This window comes from Tasmannia lanceolata, unplaced genomic scaffold (assembly GCF_043159265.1).
Source record: "Tasmannia lanceolata isolate RefF3 unplaced genomic scaffold, GAP_Taslan_0.1 ptg000055l, whole genome shotgun sequence".
Lineage (NCBI taxonomy): Eukaryota > Viridiplantae > Streptophyta > Magnoliopsida > Canellales > Winteraceae > Tasmannia > Tasmannia lanceolata.
The window spans coordinates 406686-418119 of NW_027518732.1; the positions used below are offsets into that span (position 1 = coordinate 406686).

Here is an 11434-nt window from a genome sequence, read left to right on the forward strand (position 1 = left end):
ATTTCTCTCCCCTGGAAGAAAATTTGAAGACCTCTGATAGGCAGAAATTTCACCACTTTTGGACTTAAAGTGAGAGAGTTATAGAGGTTTTAATTTTGGGTGACTTTTTCGCACACACTTTATAAAATGGACTACAACTCTCATCCCAACAAATTTTGGAATGAGATTTCTTTCCCTGAAATAGAATCTTAGGACCTCCGATTGGTAGAAATTTCACCACTTTTGGACTTAAAATGAGAGAGTTATGGATGTTTTAATTTTGGGTGACGTTTCGCACACTTTAAAAAATGGACCAAAACGCTCTCACCCCACCTAATCTTAAATGAGATTTTTTCCACTGAAAGAGAATTTGAAGACCTCCAATTGGTAGAAATTTCACCACTATTGCACTTACAATGAGAGAGTTATGGAGGTTTTAATTTTGGGTGATGTTTAACACACTTTATAAAACGGAATACAACTCTCTCACCCCAATGAATTGTGAAACGAGATTTCACTCTCCTGAAAGAAAATTTGAAGAATTCCGATTGGTAGAAATTTCACCACTTTTGGACTTAAAGTGAGAGAGTTATAGAGGTTTTAATTTTGGTTGACGTTTCGCACACTCTTTATAAAATGGACTACAACTCTCATCTCAACAAATTTTGAAATGAGATTTATTTCCCTGAAATAGAATCTTAGGACCTCCGATTGGTAGAAATTTCACCACTTTTGGACTTAAAATGAGAGAGTTATGGATGTTTTAATTTTGGGTGACGTTTCGCACACTTTAAAAAATGGACCAAAACGCTCTCACCCCACCTAATCTTAAATGAGATTTTTTCCACTGAAAGAGAATTTGAAGACCTCCAATTGGTAGAAATTTCACCACTATTGCACTTACAATGAGAGAGTTATGGAGGTTTTAATTTTGGGTGATGTTTAACACACTTTATAAAACGGAATACAACTCTCTCACCCCAATGAATTGTGAAACGAGATTTCACTCTCCTGAAAGAAAATTTGAAGAATTCCGATTGGTAGAAATTTCACCACTTTTGGACTTAAAGTGAGAGAGTTATAGAGGTTTTAATTTTGGTTGACGTTTCGCACACTCTTTATAAAATGGACTACAACTCTCATCCCAACAAATTTTGAAATGAGATTTATTTCCCTGAAATAGAATCTTAGGACATCCGATTGGTAGAAATTTCACCACTTTTGGACTTAAAATTAGAGAGTTATGGAGGTTTTAATTTTGGGTGACGTTTCGCACACTTTAAAAAATGGACCAAAACGCTCTCACCCCACCTAATCTTAAATGAGATTTTTTTCACTGAAAGAGAATTTGAAGACCTCCAACTGGTAGAAATTTCACCACTTTTGCACTTAAAATGAGAGAGTTATGGAGGTTTTAATTTTTGGTGATGTTTATCACACTCTTTATAAACCGGACTACAACTCTCTCACCGCAATGAATTTTGAAATGAGATTTCCTTCCCCTGAAATGGTATCTTAAGACCACCGATTTGTAGAAATTTCACCACTTTTAGACTTAAAAGGCGAGACTTATTGAGGTTTTAATTTTGAGTGACGTTGTAGACACCCCATTTTGACTGTGCCCTAATCCTTCCGATTTTGCGCAAAACCCCATTAAATCAACTAGGTAGGGTCCCAAACTCCACCCTTAGCTAGGTCAAGGTCCCGGCTAGGTCCCCATAAAATTTCGTTGAAATCGGAGTGCGTTTGCTTAGCGAACAAACCGCGAGAAGACCGTAGTGTAAACCAGAAAAGGGAGTGGATTATCATAGAAAGGGCTGTCCAAGTAAGCTGATAAGGGTGGAAAAATTTTCATTTTCCTCTTATATTAGAGCAGCTCGCTCGTTTTTTTTAGGAAAAAAAGAAAAAAAGAAAAATCGGCAGAGAGAGAGAGAGAAATCCCCAAACCTACCTTCTCCGACGGGATCTCCGGCGAGCTCCGGTCCAAACCTCCGGCCGTGCCTCTCTTCCTTCTTTATCTCTAAAGCCGAACCTTTCATCTCCCTTTTCTCTCAGATCTGTTACTTTTTCAAACAGATTTTTTGATTTTCTAATCCGATCGGAGGCTTTTCTCTCAGATTTTCTGCATTTTCAAACAAATCTTCGTTTTCTCATCAGATCGGAGGCAGAAAAAGGTGATTTCCCCTTGCAAGGCTATGGCTGTGGTGAAATTTAAAGGAACACAGAAGAGAGAGAAAGCTGGTGAGAGAAAGTAGATCTCGCCGTTCTTTTCTCCGATCGATCTTCTCCGACGAACATAGAATCCGGCAGATCATCTTCTTATCCAGTATACTCCGATTAACCTCCGGCTGTACTCCGGCCAGTATTTCCCTTTTATTTCTCTGCTAATCTTCGTTTTCTCGCTTCATTTCTTAATTTCATTGTGAAATCCTATCTGTTTCTCCTCTAGGAACCCTAGATCCATACCTCTAAATCTTGTTTTCTAAGTTAAAAATCTGTTGATTCATGATTTTCTTCAATCTAAACCAAGATCTGCTGTTATCCTTCGAATAGTCCTCAGATCCATGCCTTAAAAAAATTTTAAATCAACTGATTATTTCTTTCCTCTGTTAGATCTAATCTTTGTTCCAAAGAATTGCTAATAATTTGTATAGATCGAGCTCATCCTCTTAAGCTAGCAATTATCAGCGGATTCTAAATTTTTTTTCACATAAAAGATTGGTTGCTTGGAGAAAGTCTCGGAGTGGATTTATTGCAGGGAGTCTTGAAATCTCAGATATAGATCTCACAGGAACAAAACTAGGCTGCGGTGAAGGTGGTTGTGGGACTTGCACTGTTATGGTTTCTTATTATGATCCACATTTGAAGAAAATTGCGCATTATGCAATCAATGCATGCTTGGCTCCATTGTATTCTGTAGAAGGGATGCACATAATAACAGTGGAGGGCATTGGGAATCGGCGCCATTGCTTGCATCCAATCCAAGAATCTTTGGCCGAAGCTCACGGCTCACAATGTGGATTTTGTACTCCTGGGTTTATCATGTCCATGTATGCATTATTGAGATCAAGTGAAATGCCACCTAGTGAAGAGCAAATAGAAGAAAGCCTTGGTGGAAATTTGTGTCGTTGCACAGGATACAGACCAATTATTGATGCATTCAGTGTTTTTGCTAAAACAGATGATGCCATGTCTACTAAATTTTCTGCTAGCATTTCGGGTGGTGGTTTTGTTTGCCCCTCAACTGGGAAACCATGTTCCTATGGAGAAAATGCTGTAAACCATAATGGAACATCCACTGAACTTATAACCTGTTCCAACATTTACCAACGTATTTCTTACAGCGACATGGATGGAAGCTCATATAGTGAAAATGAGCTTATTTTTCCTCCAGAGCTTTTGTTGAGAAAGATTGTGCCTTTGAGTTTGGGTGGATTTGGTGGACTCAAGTGGTATCGACCTCTTAGACTTCAACATGTGTTGGTTCTTAAATTAAGATATCCAGATGCAAAATTAGTGATTGGTAATATTGAGGATAACGGGCTGGAGATTGGTGCTGGTGTAAGACTTACAGTGCTCCTACAAGTTCTTAAGAAGGTTCTAGCAGAGTTTGATTCTCATGCGATTTCATCCTGTGAGGCGTTTGTTGAACAGCTAAAATGGAGCAAAATTTTGTATTGTGGATTGCAAAGGGAAGCTCAGAACTACTTTGGCGAAGGATTTCTTTCTGGGTTACTGCAAGGTGGATCTGGGACATAATGAAATTTTACTCTCTATTTTCTTACCATGGACTAGGCCTTTTGAGTTTGTAAAAGAATTCAAGCAGGCTCACCGGAGGGAAGATGATATTGCAATTGTAAATGCTGGAATGCGCATTTTTTTTTTCTTGAAGAAAAAGGAGGGGAATGGGCAGTTTCTGATGCATCTATTGTTTATGGAAGAGGTCAGGAGATTGAGGGTACAACAATGCATAAGGAATGCTGAGCATATCTACGAGAACTGCGAGGCACCGAATGAGATGCTAGACATTCCATCATCTATACCCTTTCTACCAAATATGACAATGAAAGCATTGAAGCAGCTTTACTTGACAAGCTTTGCATTTATATCTGGGATAATTGTCTTTGGAGGCCTACTTGCACCATCTCTGGAGCTGAAACTTGGATTGGGAGATACCTCATATGAAGATTTTATATGCAACTTGCACTTGCCACTGCAACTAAGTCAGGTCGATCTCATCATGGCATCCTTTTCGGGTGGGGCAGTGAGCATCATTTCAGTGTTAATTTTGGTTGAGGTCAACAATGTTGAGCAACAAGAAAAGAAAAGATGCAAGTACTGCCTTGGAACCATATATTTGGCATGTGCTCGATGTTCTGCGAGTGGTGTTTCTTTAAGCATTGAGGCAATTTCAATTTCCGGTGGCTCTGATCGTCCGTTGCGGGCACTTACAACTCAAAGGTGTTCAAACTGCTCAAGGGCTGGAAAGGTTATGTGCCCGACATGCCTGTGCACTGTAATGCTTCTCCATATTCAACCGGCAACCCGCAAGATCATGAAATCATTTCAACATCGGATTAGAAGTTTGTGACTGAACCTAATGATATGAGAGTAATCAAGACATCTGAAGGCCAGCCTAATGATCTAGTGAGTACCTGCAACTTTTGATTGATTCAGTTCTTTGGCAATATCACTAACAACTCAGGTACTTCTTTTTCCTCCTCTCTAATTCATGCTTAATGTGTAGTTCTTGCTGATTTGGTTAGTTTGGATCTACATTTGGTTTGTTTATAATCACTGTTGATAGTAAAATTTGTTTGGTCTAGCAAATCCAACATGATTTGATTGCGGAAATTCAAGGGAATGAGTCCCATATTTGATCCAAGCTCTTAAGGCTTAGATTGGATCTAATTGGGTAGCTTGCTGTTTTTCAAATACTTAACATTTGATGCAAAAACCTTATCACATAGAAGAGACAGGAGCAGAGTCTCATACCCAAATTATGCTTCTAGGTTAATTACTATGAAATTCATTTTCTATAAGTTTGGTTATTTACATGTCAGATATATAATGTTCATTTTCATTTAATCCATTGTTCATAAGAAGTTAATTTCCATAAGCTACAGTTACATCTTGTGCTGCTCATGACGAACATATTTTTGTCCTAAATTGTTTTTCTGATGTCGTGATTTTAGTAGCATAATGACATGTGAATAAGATATGAACTTTAGAAGTATTCCTTGAATGGTGAATTGATTATTTTTGTGTAAGATTTAAATGGGGCGATGAAGGAGTTATCCCAAGCCCATCTTTTAGGGTGATGTAAATATCATTTAATGTGTTTCTATAATCTGTTGGAAATTTAATATTTCTCTTTCATCTTATAGTTTTGAGTTAGATTCTGAAGATAAATGGATTATTCAGGTGAGATTATCTCAAAGCTTATTATACTCATTCCTTTTTATTTAAATAAATTGTTTAATAGGAAGAAGGAGATCAGATGACTACTCTATTCGATATTATCGACATGAGTACTGTCTGATCTCAAGGCGGGATATAGAAATATTATCATGTGTATTTGATATCAGATGATTACTTTGGCATCATCTGATTTCATTGGAGTCCCCGTATTGGGGTTTGTGGTTGGTTTTGAAGTGTTTGATATTGTTTTTACTTTATTAGGCTATCCAGCGGCTGGTCTGGACTAATTAATGTTGTTTATCATTTTATAATTGCTATAGATCGTGTATTGTTTTATTGAAAATTTTTCTTTGTTTAGTACTTGAGTTATTTTTATAAGAATAGAGTGGAATTTGCGATTATCTGGTAGCCTTTTCTTCTCTCTTTGATAGACTAACACAGTCTTATAGATTGCTGTTAATTTTCTTTAGATACTAGAATCCCTTTTCTTGTAGGGCGATGAAGGCGCTAGCCTAAGCCCATCCTTAGGGGACTCTCTTAGTCCGAGTAACCCTCCCCTCGTTTGTTTTTTTTTTTTAAGGCGTGCCCAGTCTTTTGAGATACCCTTAAACTTTGTCATTTAGAGCCTCAATTTAGAGAGACAGGCTATGTCTCATATAAGAAAAGTTATACCCTTTAGAGACAAGCTTTATCTCATTAGAGGGTTCACCTTTAGGAGACATGCCATGTCTCGTCAGCACCTCTCTTGGAGACCATCCTTGTGCTTAGGAGACTTGCCCAGTCTTGCTAGCATTTTTCTTTATCCTACCTCTATGTCTAAGAGACTTATCCAGTCTCATTTTCTTATTAGCATCCTCCTCTTTGTGCGTCTTTTGGTTTTTGGGAGAACACCTTACTCGGCTTGGCATCATACCCCGACCCTTATGGGTATTGGGTTGCACATTTGTTGCACCCTAGGGCTAGGTAGCTGTCCGGCCCGGCTGGGTGTTTTACCTTTGTCAAATATGCACAAGGTCTCTTTTTCCTTATTACTTGTTGAGCTTTATCTTAGTTTGATAGTTCACTAGCACAGGAATCCGTCCTTAGTCTAGAGAGTCAATCCTCTTGTTCAGGAATCAAATTCTATCATCATAGGGGTTAGGATTCTATTCTACCTCTCATCGTATCATGTTTTTATCCACTCTTGCAAGGTATAGGATGCTGTCCAACCCTTGCAGAGCTGTGTTTCTGTTCTTTTCCCCCGCAAAGCATAGGATGCTGTCCAACCTTTGCGGGATATCAGGAGTCTGTCCTCCCCTTATGATGATAGGATTTGTTCCCCCTGAGTCAAAAATACTTAAAAACATCAAAAACATCTGAAAAACCAAAAATCTCAAAAATCTTGAGTCATTAGGAGTAGTTAGGAAATCTGTTCCGAACTACGTTGGCTTGATCCCTTCCACAGGGTACGTAGTGCAGCTTGGGATCCACATCCCAAGTCCAGCCAAACCTTTAAAAATAAGCATTTTAAATCTTTCAAAATATTGTTTTTTTCGAAAGGATCTTCCTCTAGAGTTAGGAGGTTGTTCTAGTTAGAGAGTTTTTGAGTCGGGAGTTGCTCCCTCGTTCGTTGTTTGTTTGTTATGTGTTTCATTTGCTTGTGTTAGAGTTAGGAGTGAGTCCTAGCTAGGAGTTTTACGCCTCCGTCCGGTCAGTTGGCGATCCACATCGCCAATTGATGACTAGGTCTAAGATGCGATAGATCCTACTGTTTTCCTTAGGATATACAGCCTAGCTACACATAGATTATAGGAACCACCTGCATTAGCTTAGGGCTAACCTGCATTTAGTTAGGGCATATAGGTGTCCTAAAATCTACAATTCATTGAAATTTAAATAATCACACAAGAAGCTTTAAGAGCTAGTCCGGTCTTTTAGATCGAGTCTAGGATAGAGGTCTAGATGTCTTAGGCATCATAGCTTAGAATAGGTGCGAAGAACTACGTTGCCTTGATTCTCGTGGAGGCGGGGATACGTAGGCTTCTTTGGATGAACATCAGATCATCTAAAGACTCGGGCCTAGGTATAGATTAGAGTTTTAGGGTTGTATGGTATCGAGTCATTTTCTATGTTTTGCAGTGTTTTCTTACTTTATTGCGCAGACCTTATACTTTTTTGGTGTGTCATGCATGTGTTTGTTCACCAGAACTTAGACACCCATTAGGCATGTCACTTATAACCTAGCTATGCTTAGGTGACACATGTTTATTTTATTTTATCTTGTGTGCCTTTGATTTCATCTCCGAGACATGCATGATTAGATAGACGTCTTCTCGGAGATATTCATTCCCATTTCATATGATTTTCGCTCAAAACTCTTCAAAATCAATAATAAATGGCATAAGAGACCAGGTGCTTGCACTTGGGCGGATGAGGTGCTCTTCAGACCTTCCGAATTCGTAACCAGGCACGAACCCTCTTTTTATAATTTCTGGTTATCCGTTGCAACAGAGCATAGTATGGGATCCAAGGCCCATTTGCCTTTTTCCTTGGATGGCGACTCTTCTTTATTTAAGGTACGCCTCGAATCTGGGCTAGTCCCCGAATCGAGAGGTATCTCACCTTATATCGCCACTCATACTATGAGAGGCACACTTCTTTCGAGAGTTCCTTGGTAGAGCTCTCCATTCACGTGGATGATCCATAGAGACTGTTAGCACGTGGGGGCACGTCCTTCACCGCACGCCTATCTCGGATCGGGGTCCACAGACGTTTCACACACTCTTTATAAAATGGACAAAAACTCCGTCATCCCACCGAATTTTTAAATGAGATTTTTTTCCGGTAAAAGAGAATTTGAAGACCTCCTATTGGTAGAAATTTCACCACTTTTGAAGCTAAAATGAGAGACTTATGGAGGTTTAATTTTGGGTGACGTTTCGCTCTTTTTATAAAATGGACCGAAACGCTCTCACCCCCGCTAATCTTGAATGAGATTTTTTCCATTGAAAGAGAATTTGAAGACCTCCAATTGGTAGAAATTTTACCACTTTTGCACTTAAAATCAGAGAGTTATGGAGGTTTTAATTTTTGGTGACGTTTAACACACTCTTTATAAAACAGACTACAACTCTCTAACCCCAATGAATTTTGAAACGTGATTTCTGTCCCCTGAAAGAGAATTTGAAGACCTCCGATTGGTAGAAATTTAACCACTTTTGGACATAAAGTGAGAGAGAGAGTTATAGAGGTTTTAATTTTGGGTGACGTGGCACACACTCTTTATAAAATAGACTATAACTCGCTCATCCCAACAAATTTTGAAATGAGATTTCTTTCCCCTGAAATAGAATCTTAGGACCTCCGATTGGTAGAGATTTCAACACTTTTGGACTTAAAATGAGAGAGTTATGGTGCTTTTAATTTTGGGTGATGTTTCACACACTCTTTATAAAATGGACAAAAAGTCCCTCATCCCACCGAATTTTTAAATGAGATTTTTTCCGTTGAAAGAGAATTTGAAGACATCCAATTGGTAGAAATTTCACCCCTTTTTTACTTAAAGTGAGAGAGAGTTCTTTCCCAACAAATTTTGAAATGAGATTTCTTTCCCTGAAATAGAATCTTAGGACCTCCGATTGGTAGAAATTTCACCACTTTTGGACTTAAAATGCTAGAGTTATGGAGGTTTTAATTTTGGGTGACGTTTCGCACTCTTTATAAAATGCGCCAAAACAGTCCCAGCCCACCTAATCTTAAACAAGATTTCTTCCATTGAAAGAGAATTTGAAGACCTCCAATTGCAATAAATTTCACCACTTTTGCACTTAAAATGCGAAACTTATGGAGGTTTTAATTCTGGTGACGTTTAACTCTTTATAAAACGGACTACAACTCACTCACCCCAATGAATTTTGAAACGAGATTTCTCTCTCCTGAAAGAGAATTTAAAGACCTCCGATTGGTAGAAATTTCACCACTTTTGGAATTAAAATGCGAGAGTTATGGAGGTCTTAATTTTGGGTGACGTTTCACACTCTTTATAAAATGGACCAAAACGCTCTCGCCCCCGCTAATTTTAAATGAGATTTTTTCGATTGAAATAGAATTTGAAGACCTCCAATTTGTAGAAATTTCACCACTTTTGCAATTAAAATGAGAGAGTTATGGAGATTTTAATTTTTGGTGACATTTAACACACTCTTTATAAAACGGACTACAACTCTCTCACCCCAATGAATTTTGAAACGAGATTTCTCTCCCCTGAAAGAAATTTGAAGACCTCCGATTGGTAGAAATTTCACGACTTTTGGACTTAAAGTGAGAGAGAGTTATAGAGGTTTTAATTTTGGGTGACGTTCCGCACAGACTTTATAAAATGGACTACAACTCTCATCCCAACAAATTTTGAAATCAGATTTCTGTCCCTGAAATAGAATCTTAGGACCTCCGATTGGTAGAAATTTCACCACTTTTGGACTTAAAATGCGAGAGTTATGGTGGTTTTAATTTTGGGTGACGTTTCGCACACTCTTTATAAAATGGACTACAACTCTCATCCCAACAAATTTTGAAATGAGATTTCTTTCCCTGAAATAGAATCTTAGGACCTCCGATTGGTAGAAATTTCACCACTTTTGGACCTAAAATGCGAGAGTTATGGAGGTTTTAATTTTGGGTGACGTTTCGCACTCTTAAAAAAATGGACCAAAACGCTCTCACCCCTCCTAATCTTAAATGAGGTTTTTTCCATTGAAAGAGAATTTGAAGACCTCCAATTGGTAGAAATTTCACCACTTTTGCACTTAAAATGAGAGAGTTATGGAGGTTTTAATTTTGGGTGATGTTTAACACACTCTTTATAAAACAGACTACAACTCTCTCACCCCAATGTATTTTGGAATGAGATTTCTTTCCCCTGAAATGGAATCTTAGGACCTCCGATTGGTAGAAACTTCACCACATTTGGACTTAAAAGGCGAGACTTATTGAGGTTTTAATTTTGGGTGACGTTTCACACACTCTTTATAAAATGGACAAAAAAGAGAATTTGAAGACATCCAGTTGGTAGAAATTTCACCACTTTTGGACTTAAAATGAGACTTATGGTGCTTTTAATTTTGGGTGACGTTTCGAACACTCTTTACAAAATGGACTACAACTCTCTCACCCCAACAAATTTTGAAACGAGATTTCTTTCCCCTGAAAGAGAATTTGAAGACCTCCGATTGGTAGAAATTTCACCACTTTTGAACCTAAAATGAAAGAGTTGTGAAGGTTTAAATTTTGGGTGACGTTTCGCACTCATTATAAAATGGGCCAAAACGCTCACACCCCACTAAATCTTAACGAAGATTTTTTCCATTGAAAGAGAATTTGAAGACCTCCAATTGGTAGAAATTTCACCACTTTTGCACTTAAAATGAGAGAGTTACGGAGGTTTTAATTTTGGTGTCATTTAACACACACTATTTATAAAACGGACTACAACCCTCTCACCCCAATGAATTTTGAACCGAGATTTCTCTCCCCTGGAAGAAAATTTGAAGACCTCTGATAGGCAGAAATTTCACCACTTTTGGACTTAAAGTGAGAGAGTTATAGAGGTTTTAATTTTGGGTGACTTTTCGCACACACTTTATAAAATGGACTACAACTCTCATCCCAACAAATTTTGGAATGAGATTTCTTTCCCTGAAATAGAATCTTAGGACCTCCGATTGGTAGAAATTTCACCACTTTTGGACTTAAAATGAGAGAGTTATGGATGTTTTAATTTTGGGTGACGTTTCGCACACTTTAAAAAATGGACCAAAACGCTCTCACCCCACCTAATCTTAAATGAGATTTTTTCCACTGAAAGAGAATTTGAAGACCTCCAATTGGTAGAAATTTCACCACTATTGCACTTACAATGAGAGAGTTATGGAGGTTTTAATTTTGGGTGATGTTTAACACACTTTATAAAACGGAATACAACTCCATCACCCCAATGAATTGTGAAACGAGATTTCACTCTCCTGAAAGAAAATTTGAAGAATTCCGATTGGTAGAA

At 38.1% G+C, this 11434-nt stretch overlaps 2 pseudogenes; both read left to right on the top strand.

Annotated features, from left to right (window-relative positions):
* The first annotated feature begins 2174 nt into the window (after positions 1-2174).
* LOC143864917 (xanthine dehydrogenase 2 pseudogene) lies at positions 2175-3912 on the top strand (annotated as a pseudogene).
* Position 3913: 1 nt separating this feature from the next.
* LOC143864919 (protein ORANGE-LIKE, chloroplastic pseudogene) lies at positions 3914-4570 on the top strand (annotated as a pseudogene).
* Positions 4571-11434: the final 6864 nt, after the last annotated feature.